Source organism: Suncus etruscus, chromosome 6 (genome assembly GCF_024139225.1).
Source record: "Suncus etruscus isolate mSunEtr1 chromosome 6, mSunEtr1.pri.cur, whole genome shotgun sequence".
Lineage (NCBI taxonomy): Eukaryota > Metazoa > Chordata > Mammalia > Eulipotyphla > Soricidae > Suncus > Suncus etruscus.
The window spans coordinates 102,112,719-102,127,910 of NC_064853.1; the positions used below are offsets into that span (position 1 = coordinate 102,112,719).

The following is a 15,192-nucleotide window of genomic DNA, read 5'->3' on the forward strand; positions in this document are numbered from 1 at the left end:
TTCCAGGCATCTTTTGGCTTCCTCTTTGATTTCATCCCTGACCCACTTATTGTTCAGTAATGAGCTGTTTAATTTCCAGGTGTGAAATTTTTTTCTTTTGTGTCCCTTTGTAGTTCACTTTTAATTTCAGTGTCTTGTGATCTGAGAAGACAGTTTGTATAATTTTTATCCTCTTGAGTTAATGGAGATACGTTTTATGGTCCAGCATGTGGTCTATCCTGGAGAATGACCCATGTGCACTGAAGAAGAATGTGTATTCAGTTTCCTGGGGTGGAGTTCCCTATATATATCGACTAGTCCACTTTTTTCCACTTCTCCTTTCAGAGCTAGTATATTCTGTTGGGTTTCAGCCTGTTTGACCTATCAAGGGGTGAGAGGTGGTGTTGAGGTCTCCCACGATTATTGTGTTGCTATTGATGTCTTCTTTCAGATTTGTCAACAATTGTATTAAATATCTTGATGGTCCCTCATTGGATGCATATACATTTAAGAGTGAGATTTTTTTTCCTATTGTACATATTCCTTGATTACTATGAAATGTCCATTTTTGTACCTTATACATTTTCTAAGTCTTAAGTTTGGGTCATCTGATATTATGGCCACTCCAATTTATTTTTAAAAAATTTAGAAATCACAAATCTGTGTGTCATCCTTGCACATGGGGCCATGCTAATCTTCTCTGTATCATTTAAATTTAAGTATATGTGATGCTGATGCAAGCACTAAAACTTTTTATGGAAGTGTTTGCTTGGACGATTGTTCTGACTATTCAGATATATTTCTTGTAGGCAGCAGAATGTTGGTTTCAGTTCTTTGATCCATTTTGCCACTCTATGTCTCTTAACTGGTGCATTAAGTCCACTGATATTGAGAGAGATAATTATCATAGGAGTTAGTGTCATCTTTGTGTAAGAGTTTGGTGTATCTGTTGGTTTGTCTTGTAGACCTTTAGTTTTTCTAAAGTTTCTGAGCTCTTTTTTTTATTTGTGAAGCTATGTATACTTCCTTCAACCTGAAAATGTGTCTGGCTGGTGCACTATCCTTCGGGCATGCAGAATTTGGTAGCATGCAGTATTTAGCGCTGGGGATTTCTTTGCAATGATGTCCTTAATTGTTGATTTTTCCTGAGTCTCTTGGACTCCACTTATTCTTATGATGTTTCTGTTGAGTTTATCAAAGACTTCTATTTTTATCTGTTTACATTCTTTGAGGATTTTTTCCCATTGTCTCATCATTTGCTTTTCCAATATCTTCTGTTTTACAGAGTTATTATGCATCTCATCTTCCAGCTTACCGATTCTGTCCTCAGCTGCTGATACTTTGTTGGAAAGGCTTTCCAGTGAGGTTCTTATTTCGTCTACTGAGTTTTTCAGACCTCTTATTTCAGTTTGGAGTTTTCTGATTCCTATCTTCATATCCTCTTGATTCGTATTTGTGGTTCATTCAATCCATGCTTTCTTTTATTTCTATGTGGCCCTCCGTATTTTTTCTCTAACCTTAACTGAGAGGCTAATTAAGTGGTTGGCAGTTTTTGGGTCATCAGAACTGCCATCTTCATTCTCTATGCATGTTGTTGGCCTGCATTGCTTCCCCATGGTCACACTTATATTGTGGTGTTTTCTACGTGATGTGCTGGGGTTCATTAGTTAGAAGATGTGTGCCACTGCTCCACTTTGCTTCATGGTCATGCTCCTCTGACTATGCCCTTCATGAACTGATACAGCCTACCTTTTCTGGTGTGCTCTCAAGAAACCTCTGCTGTGCCCTCAGGATCTCTTCTGGGTGGGGTCATTATGTCCAACTCATGGAACAGAGCAGAGGCCTTTTAAAATGTCATTCATTTGTGAAGCACAGGGCAGAAATTTCTCTATTTGACTGTTTAAAGAAAGAGTTGTGCAGGATGGAGGAGGGCTTTGAGTGATATGTTTTCTGAAAAGGGGTGATAGGTTAAATATGTTCAGAGCTTCTGTTCAGCATGTATCAGGGAGAGAATTCTCTCTCCATATACTATGCCCATTTCCAACTTGCCAGTCATCATTTCACTCTAAAGGAAAGCAAACAATGGCTACATTTACCTAAAACCACAAAACTAGGGGATTAAATGAAATGCAAAATATATTTTAAAATTATTATTGAGGACCTGAGAGTTATTACAAGAATAAGGGAAATTGTCTTGAGTGTGAATGATCCTAATTCCTTCTCTGGAATCATGTCTATTCCCCTGAGTGCTGACAGGAGTTATACCTGAGCACATAATCAGGACCAAGCCCTGGGTATAGCCCCCAAAGATGCCCTCAATTTTACTGAAGTCAACTGTTAGTATGTACATTTTTCTCCTTCGTTACTATCTGTACTCATTGCCTCCCAAATGCTTCACAGTGAAGATAACCTGGACTACAGGAAGAGGAAGATACCTTATAAAGTGGCTCTTATTGACCATCCTACCTTCGTAGACCATGACTTTTTCCTAAGTGCTGTAACGCATCAGCTTCCTTCTAGCTTGATCAGTTCTACTATCAGAAGTTCTGGAGGGTGAGCCTAATCACCTCTGATACTGCCAAAGATTAAGGTTTAGTTGTCTTGGACAGGTCACAGGAGTCTGGGGATCTGTGACACAACAGCTTATCACTTATCCAGTAAGACCAACTCTGGATGAAGATCAGAAAAGACTGTAGGCTAAGCAGAATCTCTATCCAATCTGGTGGGAATTTCCAGGCACAGAACAGCACAGTGCTTAATGCACTGGGCAGCATCAGTTCATGCACTGAATGGGAGAAAGAGGCATCTAATTCACACAGCCTCACACTTAGACAGAACCCAACCATGTCACCGTCTTTTCACTCACATGCCCTTTTAACAATAATGCTTTCAAATTAAATTTTTTTTTGGAAATGATACTTTGCACCTCCCTTCCTACACAGACAGTCAAGATGTATGTTCCCAGAAAATGGTCTGGACAGTCCAATAGTAAAGAAGATTTATTTGAATTTGACTTAGCAGTTTTTGGTTATTCAGCCACAGATGCTTATGGAAGGCATGCAGGGAGCATTGCTCAGCATCTCCACCAGTGAGCTATTCTAATGTCCAGCACCCACATGTTAGCAGCCTCCAGCCATTGTCAGCATCTGCAGTACAAGATCTCACAGTTCTATATCTGAGCAGCTTCTAAATGTTCAGACAGCCTCTATAAGTGAGTAGCTTATAATTGCATTCTTGGCTTTAGTGGCACTTGAAAGAGACTTTGATCTGTAGAAACTAGATTCTACTTGGATTCTGGGAAGATATGTCAGAGTCCACGAACCAGCCTTGGTCCACAGAAGCTGATCTGTGTCCATTCACCTGGCAAGACCTTCCCTGACCCTAAGATCTCATCCTACACACTTCCATGTGTCTGGCAGCCTATTCCAATGATCCAATATGTTACCCTTTTCAGGATTTGGCACTGGAATTCTGCTGCAAACTCTCTGACCTAAGGCTCCAGGTTATTCTGCACTAACTCATCAAAACAGCAGAGAAGTAGCAGACAGACCTCAGAGAGCTCCTGTCTAAATGGTACAAAACTGTGACTCACACAGGATTCAGTTTGGCCCAACTTTGTAATGAATTGCACAATTGGCTCAAGTATGATGAATTGATTGTCTTAACTTAAAATGGATGGAAGATCTAAATGTCAGTGCTGAAACCATAAATGTCTTAGAATAAAAACCTAGGTGTAAATCTTTATGATCTTAGATTTAGGTAATGGTTAGAAAGCCATGATGCTTAAAACACAAACAACATAAAGAATGGTAATAGGAGTTAATCATAATTCAAAGTATCAAGTAAAATGATCACCCACTGAATGAGGAAAAATATTTGCAAGTCATAGATCTAAAAAGGGATTCGTTGGCATTATTTCCTTATATAAATAGCTCTTATAGTTCTTTATATAACGTATAAGTCAACACAAAAAACACATATAATCCAATTTAAAAACGGGCAAAGGAATGGATAGAAATTCTAAAGCCCAATAATGCCAATGGGGAATAGTTCAAAGTAGGAAAATGCATGTGGGTGAAATATTGACCACTGTCCCCTCGGGAGGCTTAAGTGGGAAGAACACAATGGGCACTGCTCAGACGATGTCCTTACAGAAGCAGAACTGCTGATACAGATCAGCTAGTAAGGATGCCTCTATAGGCAGAGGGCTATGGACAGGCCAAGGCAGCAGGGGAGGGGCCAAGGCTGGAGAGTGACCATTCCCATTCACAGCACGCCTACAAGCATAGAGCTGCTGCAGCAATGAGGGCACTTCATTCACCTTTCATCACATTCAGCAGGTGAGATTAAGAGCTGAGGAATGCAGGTAAAAGCAAGGCAGATGCGCCCAGCTGCTGCCTCTATTCCCAGCCTTTGACTTGGCTGGCTCACTCCTTGATCCTCGTGGTGTTTGTGCCCCCCAATTCACTCTTCCAGGGCTCCAGTGTATTGCTGCCCACCCCATCAGTATCCTCCTCACCATAAAAAAAAAAACCCATACCAGCTTTGGAGAGCTGCCTCCTGGGCAAAATCCCAATGTTTCGGTATCTGATTGCTCTCTACAGCTGATCAAATGTGATTTTCCAGTTGAGAGAGAAAAATAAACTCACTAAAGGAAGGGAGTGAAAATGAACTAACCTAATAGACAAAGCCCAGGTTGATGGCATATGGGTGGGGGCCCAGTCCTGCAGCCCATGTTGGCTGACACCTTAGTAAGAACAACAAAGGGTATGTGTGTAGCCACAGGCACCAATACATTTACACGTGTGCTGTGTGTGAATGCACAGAACAGACATAAATACAGCATATGGGTACACAATGCCTAGGGATCAGAAACTGATCACCACAGTCAGAGAAGCTGCAAGAAAAGAAAAAAAAAATTGCAAACACCCTGAGTGTCCATATTTGTGGGGAGAAGACAAAAAGCGACCCAGGCAAATGACAGAACAGAGACAGATCCTCCGTGGATCCAGTTACACAAGAAGTCTAGGCACTTGATATCCTAGCCAACAACTTCTAAGGAGAGGGGGTTAGGGGAGGGAGAAGGAAAGGAGAGTAGCTGAGCTGTCCGTGGTGCTGCACAAAGAACCAGGCAGCTTCTGTCCCTGGAGTCTGTTCAGGCCACTCATCTGCAACCAGCCCCTTGGGCCTGAGGCACCTTGCTCTTATCCCCACAAACTTTCGTCAACCAGAGGTTATGGCTGGGAAGTCATCATTGGGCTGCATGTGGCAAAAGAGTCCATAAGTGTCCTCCAGAAGTTTCTGAGGAGGCTATGGAACTTAGGATCAGATGTAATTTCAGTAGTCAGGTCTTATGACTTCTCCTACTTTCTCAGGGAATCACTGAGTATTCCCAGAGGTATCTCCAGTCCTTATCCTTGGCCTAAGAGTGTTCTTCTTACTGCTTATTGATGAGGTACTGTGAAAAATACAGGAGATGGCCATGCTGAGTTGCAGGCATATTTTTAGGGGCTTTGACCCAGTTAGGAAACCCTTGTGCTCACAGTTTATTGGTCTCCCCATTCCCTGAGCTCCCCATTTGCCAAGACTCCTGCCCCTCTTCCCTCTCTACCTGTCCCTACGCAAGAGTCCAAGAAGCCCCAGCATCTTGTGTGGCATAAAATCTGCTGGAAATATAATAAGAGGACAGAAGACTAGAAAAAGGAGATTTCACTTCTTTCTCTCAGTTTGGAATTGAATCTTGCTTACTTCATGTATGCCTGGACCTGGGCTCTGTGCAGGAGGACCTGAGCAAATTCCATTCCAACCCGGACTTCAGAGAAACATATGGCACAGGGCACCCTTTCAGCTCACTAGAGATAGCCTGTCAGAGGCTCTGGAAAGAAGATGAATTCTGGGGCAATCCCACCACTGCTGCCCTACCTAAAGAAAGTGGTTTCTAAAAACCTGGGTGCTTGGAAACAGAAGCAGCCTGGAGAGTTTGAGGAAAGTAGACCTGCCAAGAGCTCCAGACTTAAGGGTAAGAGCCTCACTGCTCTGTAAAAGAGCAGTGGAAGGGGCCTGGTGTGAGCAGGTGGTGCTAATCAGCCATATGCAGACCTTCTAGTGTCATAATCCTCTGGATCTAGTAGACTGATCTACAACACTAATCTAATACCATGACTCCTGGGCATGACTTTGGGTGCTAAAATACAACAAAGTCGACAGAAAAAGATGTGGGGGAGAGACAGACAGATAGACAGACAGAGATAGAGACAGATGACAGGCAGATCTCCCCTAGTAGGAGGCACCTGAAAGGTATTGTGTGTCTGTGATCTTGTCCTCTGTGTCTCTGATAGAAATGCCCATAAATAGAAAGGAATCAGGGACCATATTGGTCTGTGCTGTGTAGGACTCACTGCAAAAATGATACTAACCATACTACCAAGTGTCAGTGAGGGCCTGGCCTTGGCCTCCAAGAATCCATCTATCTATCTACTAGCTGATTGGTATCTTTGATTCTTGTCTTCCTCCGCAATAGAAATCCTAGGAATCATAGTGCCAATCCTATTCCATAGGCTATTCCAGAAGCCAGCGGGTAACATTCAGTGGGGGCTGGCCCACAGCGCTGCTGGAAAGAAGTGAGCCAATAGTGTGGTAGAGACTTTCCTCATATGAACCCCAAAAGGCAGATGGAAAGGTACAGACAATATGTTCTTTGAAGTGTGATGCATCATCATTTTATGAAAAGCAGATACAAACCAAATGTCCAACATTACAGAAATTGCTTTGTATGTCATAATACACCCCAATGGACATCCATTAAAAGGAAGGTTCATGATTTTTGTATTGAAATGTGAATATGAGATTTATACAAAGTGACAGTTAACTCAATAAAGAAGCTACCAGCTAAACATACCAAAACATTAACAGAATTGTGAATACTATTTTGCTTACTTCCTTATTATCTTTAACTTTTCAAATTTTTGACAGTAGGCATCTGTTACTTATATATTTAAATCTTCATTTTCTTAAGCAAAAAAGAAATGCAACTCAGATGATTAAGAAAAGAATATGGAATGGGATGATGAGGACAAACTAAGATGCTTGGAAGATGGACCCTTCAAATCAGAAAATATCCAAAGGAAAAGAATGAAACCAATGAGGAGAAAAAGAAAACTGATTCTATAATGAATTTGAGTATATATGGAATAAATGTGCAGTACCTGTGGAAAGGTAACAATGAATATGTATACAATTTTAAACTGTTTATACAATTATTTGAGAAGAAACCTACCAGGTAGGCCTTAGGAATATCTATAGTTCTCCATGTATGACAAAAGACCCTGACATATGGGATAAAGTCAGATGCCATCTCTGGGACAGTCATTCTCTTTCCCCTTACCATCTGATGCCCTTGGCAGAAGCAAACCCATCTATACTCTTTCTAGCTTTCTAGCTTCTGTGCACTTGCCATGCTTCTAAAAAAGTTATACCCCCATCTTTTTTTGTTTGTTTTGTTTTGTTTATACCCCCATCTTTTGCTCCTTGTTTGCTCTGCTCCACTTCCTAGTCAAGCCTCACTCTTTCCAAGTAATTAAAAAATTAAGGTCTGAAAGAGGGAAAAAGTGATCACAATAAGAAGAAAGGAGAGACATGGTGAGGGTAGACCACATGATACCCAACAGTGGTATCAAATGAACAGAGAGACCTGAGTGGTCTTCTAGAGGCAGAGGTTCAAGGTGTTGTAGGAAAGGTCATACCCAGAGTAGGTGCCCCATAATCCTTGAATTATTGAGTAAGATTATTTGAACATTTTATCCACTGTACTATTCAGGATTCTCCAGAGAAACAGAATCAAATAAGATGTGTATATTTATACACACGTACAAATACACATAGGAGCAGAGAGTTAAAAAAAGAAAGAGAAAGGGGGAGGAGAATAGTAGATAAAATTTTTTTATTTTAATTTTTTATTTAATCACCATGTTAACAAATTTTTCATGCTGGGGTTTCAGTCACAGAATATACACCATCCTTCACCAGTGTACTCTTCCCACCACCAATGTCCTCCCATTACCCTCCCCCGCCCCAGCCTCTGCCTGTCTCTCAAACAGGCATTCTGCCTCTTTCCCTCACTATCATTACAGACAAAATTTTCAAGGAATTGGCTCATGGAATTGTGAAGGCTAGCAACTTCAAATTCTTCAGGAAAGCTCAGCAAACTGCAGTCCCAAGAAAGACTTATAACTCAGGACAGAGGCAGGCAGGCTCCAACAGGCAGTATTCTCTCATCCTCCCCTAACCTCAGGCCATGTTAGTCTGTAGCCTAATGTAGGTGTTTGAATAGCTTGATAAAACCCACCATACTATGGAGAGTAATAAGCTTTACTCAGTCAGTCTATTGATTAAAATATTCATCTCATCTTAACAAATACCTTCACAGAAACATTTAGAATAATGCCAGAGCAAATATTGGGATGCTGCTGCCTAACTGATTTGGCATCATAAATGAACTGACACATCAGCCTTCCACTTTTAAAGCTAAGAAAAAGAGCAGGCATGTGGAGACACCCTGGCTGGCTCCAGAGATTAAAACTCAGATTCAGTCCTGTGTCTCAGCAACTTCTGCTCTTTACCTCTTATAGGGGTCTTAAACTCGCGGCCTGCGGGCCCTTAGCAGCCCTCTCTACAACATTTTGTGGCCCTGCCCTAGAGGAATCTTTCTTTGTTTTGTTTTGTTTTAGTTGTTTGGGTCACACCCCCCCAATGTTCAAGGCTTACTACTGAGTTTGCACTCAAGGATCACCCCGACTTTGCATCCTGCGGCCCCCAGGTAAACTGAGTTTCAGACCCCTGCTAAAAAGCAAATACGTTGTTGTTGTTCTTTTTTTTTTTCTTTAACCAGTTTTTTAATTTAATTTAGAAGGCCATTTCTGGCACCTGTTCAAATTAAGAAACCATTTAAAAAAACCATCTGGTATTCTGATCAATTTTCAAAAATTTCTAGAACCATTCTCTCAACACACAGCAGAGATGTGCACTATTGCCTCAGACCCAGTGTCTGGCCCCAGATCAGACTTTCATACACACCCCTTTGTATTTCTTCTGTGAATATCAATTTACTCTCTTGATGGAACGGTACATTTCTCTTAAATTCTCTAATAAGACCAAGCCCTGCCTGTACAGAAAAAATTAACTCTCTCCTGAAAAAGACAAGTGTTAAACTTTTTCAGTTGATATCTGACCTATATAAATAGTATTTTCATATAGTTCAAAGGAAAGTGAGCTCATCTTTTCCTGATCTTCCCTCACCTTCACTGTGGAGAGAGAGAGACTCCCCTCTCCCTCAGTGGACAGGAATGAAAGATGCTGTTATTAAAAACAATCTAAAGCCATTTGAGAAGTGACAGCATCTCTTAGAGCAATGAGGTAATGCATCCAGCCTGCCTTCTTTGTCTTTTAACTTCCTGACAGGAGGCAAGGAATGTGAACAAATTGATTGTCCTGTACAAAGTCAAGTAAATAAATAGCAATGCTTAATGCAATCATTTTCCATATTGCCTCATCAAAACCTGCACAGTCAAAGCCATTTATGAATTACATAGGTCCCTACCATTGCCATCTTTTCAGTATGTTCCTCTCAAAGATGCCTCCAGGTGGGGAGAAATGGGAGAGCATAATTTCATCAATCATGAAGCTATGATCAGAAACGATTTAGAAAGATGACAACCTGCTTGAACCATTTCTAAATGTCTAAGAGGATGCCTCACAGACACTAAGTCATTAAGAGAGAACTAAGAGAGGCCGGAGAGATAGCACAGCCGTTGAGTGTTTACCTTGTATGGGACTGACCCGGAATGGACCCAGGTCTATTCCTGGCACCCAATATGGTCCCCGAGCCTGCCAAGAGCAATTTCTGAGGATAAAGTCAGGAGTAACGCCTGAGTGCTGCCAGGTGTGGTCCAAAAGCCGAGAGAGAGAGAGAGAGAGAGAGAGAGAGAGAGAGAGAGAGAGACAGAGAGAGAGAGAGACAGAGACACAGAGACAGAGACAGAGACAGAGAGACAGAGAGAGAGACAGAGAGAGACAGAGAGACAGAGAGACAGAGAGAGGGGGGTGGGGGCCAGGTTATTATTAGAGAATAAAAATCATCTTGATCTTATTTTCAAAAACACAAACTTTAAGAAAAAATGAAGGTGATTATGACCCAGGCTGACCTACATTAAACTGAATTTACCAATCCAGCTCATTGGTTTGCTTTCCTTTCTGATAGCCATTCTCAAAACCAGGATAAGAGATTCCCTAGAAACTCAGAATTGTCTTAGATAGGTTCAGGGAGGGATGTTTGAGATACTGCATCCCAGCAGCTAGAGGTGGAGCAGAAGTATGACACAAAAGCTTACAAACTAGATGAAAGGCAGAAATCATGTCCTAATAATCCAAGGCAAATCACTTTCCCTCACGAAATTGATGGGTCCCAGGAAGAAAGGACCCTCTCCATTGGTTATTACTGTAGCATGATGACACAAACACAAGGTGTTTTAATAAGGATAAGTGCATTTAATTTAAATGACTGTCCATTATGAGTATTGTGTCCTTGTCACCTAAAGGGAGGTGAAGGGGGATGGCGTCTTCTCTTTTATATAATTAACAATGGTCAATTACATGTTCAGTGATCTCACAGAAAAGTCATATCTAATTCAAAGATTGGGCTATAGAGACAAAAAGCAAAACCACAGAGTTTTAACCCATAACAATACTCCCCCCCCATAATCAAACATCATGTTCATGCAGCATCTACAGGCATTACATTGTCATTCCCTCAGATTCATTCCTAGTCCATTGTGAAGGCAAGTAATAGAAAACACACTCAGACCCCTCTTTAACATCAAAATCAAGCTGGATTAACGACCTTGATGATATACCAAAAGCTATAAGATACATAGAAAAAAACATAGTAAGAACTCTCCATGACTGGGCCTGAAAGATAGCATGGAGGTAAGGCATTTGCCTTGCACACAGAAGGTTGTCCCCTAAGCCTGTCAGGAGCGATTTCTGAGCATAGAGCTAGGAGTAACCCCTGAGTGATGCAGGGTGTGATCCAAAAACCAAAAGAAGAAAGAAAAAAAAAGAAAGAAAGAAAGAAAGAAAGAAAGAAAGAAAGAAAGAAAGAAAGAAAGAAAGAAAGAAAGAAAGAAAGAAAGAAAGAAAGAGGGAGGGAGGGAGGGAGGGAGGGAGGGAGGGAGGGAGGAAGGAAGGAAGGAAGGAAGGAAGGAAGGAAGGAAGGAAGGAAGGAAGGAAGAAAGAAAGAAAGAAAGAAAGAAAGAAAGAAAGAAAGAAAGAAAGAAAGAAAGAAAGAAAGAAAGAAAGAAAGAAAGAAAGAAAGAAAGAAAGAAAGAAAGAAGAAAGGAAGGAAGGAAGGAAGGAAGGAAAGAGAGAAAGAAAGAGAGAGAAAGAGAGAAAGAAAGAGAGAGAGAAAGAAAGAAAGAAAGAAAGAAAGAAAGAAAGAAAGAAAGAAAGAAAGAAAGAAAGAAAGAAAGAAAGAAAGAAAGAAAGAAAGAAAGAAAGAAAGAAAGAAAGAAAGAAAGAAAGAAAGGAAGGAAGGAAGGAAGGAAGGAAGGAAGGAAAGAAAGAAAGAGAGAGAGAGAGAAAGAGAGAGAAAGAGAGAAAGAGAGAGAGAGAAAGAAAGAAAGAAAGAAAGAAAGAAAGAAAGAAAGAAGAAAGAAAGAAAGAAAGAAAGAAAGAAAGAAAGAAAGAAAGAAAGAAAGAAAGAAAGAAAGAAAGAAAGAAATAAAGAAAGAAAGAAAGAAAAAGAAAAATAAACTCTCCATGATATTGAAGCTAAAAGTATTTAAGAATGAAACACCACTGTCCAAGCAAGCGGAAGCAAAGACAAATTGGACTACATCAAAATGAGAGGCTTCTGGACTTCAAAACAAATGGTGACTAAGATACACAGACTACCCATAGAATGGGAGAAACAATTCACCCAATACTCATCAGATAAGGGGTTAATATCTAAGATATACAAGGTGCTGATAAAACTTGTCAGGAAAAAAATATCTAGCCCCTTCCGAAAATGGGGAGAAAAGAAATGAAAAGACATTTCCTCAAAGAAGAAACAGAGATGGCCAAAGGCACATGAAAAAATTGCTCCATATAACTAATCATAAGGTAGATGCAAATAAAAACAACAAAGAAATACCATCTCACATCACAAAGACTGGCACACATCATAAAGAACAAGAACTACCAGTGCTGGCATGGATGTAGGAAGAAATGAACTCTCATTCACTGCTAATGGGAATATAGATAGGTTAAACAATCTTAGGAAACAATTTGGAAATTCCTCAAAAAACTAGAAATTGAGTTTTAACTTAATCCATCAATACAACTCTTAGGGATGTATCCCAGGAACCCCAAAACACCATGCAGTAAAGCCCTCTGCATTCCTATTTTTGTTACAGCATTATTTACAATAGCCAGAGTCTGAAAACCCAAGTGTCCAAGGACCAGGAAATAGCTAAAGAAACTATGTATATCTACAAAATAGAATACTATGCAGCTGTAAGAAAAAAAATGAAGTCATAAAATTGTTTATACAGGGATGGATATGAAGATTATTATGCTGAGTGAAATGAATCAGAGAGAGATGGAGAGACATAGAATAATCTCGCATATTTGTGATATATAAGATAAAAGATAGTATGGTGATAATATCTAGAAACAATAGAGATGCAGGACAAAAGAACCAGTCCATGGCAGGAAGCTTGTGACAAAGAGCAGGGATTGCAGTTAGGGGAGAGGAAGGTCCACTATGACAATGATAGTTGAAACTGATTGCTCAAAAATGGGGTACTAAAAGAATAAAGTGAAATACACGGTTCCCCCTCATTAACAATAAAGCAAATCACAGTGTCAAAAGGCGGGGGGAGAGGAAGACAGAGAGAAGTAAAATGTTCATGTCTGCCCAGAGGCAGAGTGTGGAAGGGATATTGGGGACACTGGTGATGGGAAAATATGCACTGGTGATGGGAAAATATGCACTGGTGATGGGAAAATATGCACTGGTGAAGGGAGGTATACGTTGTTTAACTAATTCGCGAGAATGAACAATTTTGTAACCATGGTGCATTTAAGGAAAATAAAAGAAAAAAGAAAAAGAAAACCCACAGTTTGTGAGTTTACAGTCCTAAGGGAATGAATTCACTATAGAAATTCAAAGGTAAGCAGGTTTGGCAACACTCCTAGGGGGATGTTTGTTCTGGGTTACCTTTGGAGGTTCATAGCTCAACATTGTGGACTAGGACAGAAGTGTGCTCTTGCCCCAACTCAGTTTTGAAAATCATAAAATAGAGTTCAATGTTCAAAAGTTAGTCTATGAGCCCAAATATCTCAAAAGCAGGAGAGATGGCTTAGCCACATGTTTCCAGCAACTTTTTGCAGATTCATAACAATTTGATCAATCACTTCGTAGATAAATTGGCAAATACTCCCTCTTCTCTGATTTGGAATCATCAGGTAATATAATACTCCTGTGGTGAGAGGTAAGTCTAAGTTTCCTCTTAAGAGGAATCTATAACTTTTTGTTTTGGGGCCCCACCCAGCAGTGATCTAGTGTTACTCTGTACTCAGGAATCACTCCTGATACGCTCTGGGACCATGTGGGATCAAACTTAGGTCAACTTCATGAACTAAGACAAGCACCCTACCTGCTGTACCCTACCTGCTGGCCCTCTGTGACTTTTTGATGAACTAAATATTGATGAAATCTACCCTATATCAGTTTCTTAAGAAACTGCATCTTTCAATTTCTGTTTTAATCCTAGGAATGCTTGCTCATGGAATCCAGCTGTCTGTTATTATAAAAAAGCCCAGGACACCTGTGGAGAAAAGGTGTTTTCTCTTAGAGGTCAGAGCCTCTAAGAGCTCTGATATACCAGCAGTGGAAGCAAAGAAACCTTTGTAATGCCTTCAGCCCATCACCACCAAACTATTGTGTATAAAACATGAGCAGCAGTGCCTAGAAGAGTCCAGCAAACTCCCAGTACTGTGTGAAATCACTATGAAACTATTGTTGATAGCAATACATTTATTACATACCAAAGTACTGTGTATCATGAAAACTTAACCTGAGTCCCAGGCTAATGTGCAGAGATACTTGTTAAGATAGCCAAAGACCTTCATGAAATGGCAGGTGAACTCCAAGTGAGGCCCAGGAATTACTGGGAGGAGTTAGGGGGCAGTAGCATTTCCTTTTCTAAAGAGTGAGCAGCCTTGATGAGCAGACATTTTTTCAGGGACACAGGATAGGCCATTCCCTATCTATTAATGGGCATCTACCACAATTAGAACTTCAGTTCTTATAAACGTCCATGCTTTCCTGAAATCTGTGCTTAGCCACTATGCCCAGAAGAAGTAGCATACACAGCAATGTATGTAGAATTTTCCATTATCCCTAAGACAAATGCCCATGTGAGGAGGTACAAACCTGAATGAAAAATAAACCCTAGTGGTCCTATAATCAAGTACAGAAGCTCAGTCTGGGGTAGAAGCTGCGGGTCTAGGAACCCAATACTCACCAGTCAATGTCAACTGAGCCCTGTATGTACACAGTGAGACAGGCATGGTGATGCGATGCCTCTTTCTCTTATAGTCCACACCAGCCTCACATCTATAGTCACAGCCCTGGGCATGAGCAGACCATTATCTAAAACCTAAAGGAGGACAGAATGAGAAAGAACTTGGTCTCCTCCCCTGAAACCTCACTCTGCAACCATACTCAACCTTCCTACATCTTGCCCTCACCTCAATAGATTTTCTTTAAAATAACCTCATTTTCTGTTCCTTCTGTGGCCATCACTCACTGTCTACCTCCCTGATTGCTCATACCAATAGCTATCTTCTATTTCCTTGCTCCATTCATTCTTTCAGTAAGCCCTGGATGTTCCATCTGGAGTGGGGTTCTCTGTTCTAGAACTACTGATATTGGGCCAATTCTATCGCAGAACTGTGCATTGTAGGATATTTAACATCATATCTCCTAGGAGAGGTAGGAAGACTGTCACTGTTTAGATCCACTGGGCCAGAGTTATAGGCAGTCATGAGAGTATAAAAAAAATGTATGTTACTTCAATTTTCAGCAACATGGATGTAACTAGAGGATAGCATGCTGAGTGAAGTTTGCTAACAATATAGGGACTGGGGCCAGGGTAGCGGCACAAGCAGAAG

At 40.7% G+C, this 15,192-nt stretch overlaps 1 protein-coding gene and 1 non-coding gene across 2 annotated transcripts in view; both read right to left on the minus strand.

The window, feature by feature from the left end:
* EPHB1 (EPH receptor B1) overlaps positions 1-15,192 on the minus strand; it is a 411,882-nt gene that overhangs the window by 190,005 nt on the left and 206,685 nt on the right. The gene's annotated exons all lie outside the window — the stretch shown is intronic.
* On the minus strand, positions 619-723 carry LOC126012315 (U6 spliceosomal RNA). The gene has a single exon (XR_007496831.1). It is a non-coding gene; the product is annotated as a U6 spliceosomal RNA (small nuclear RNA).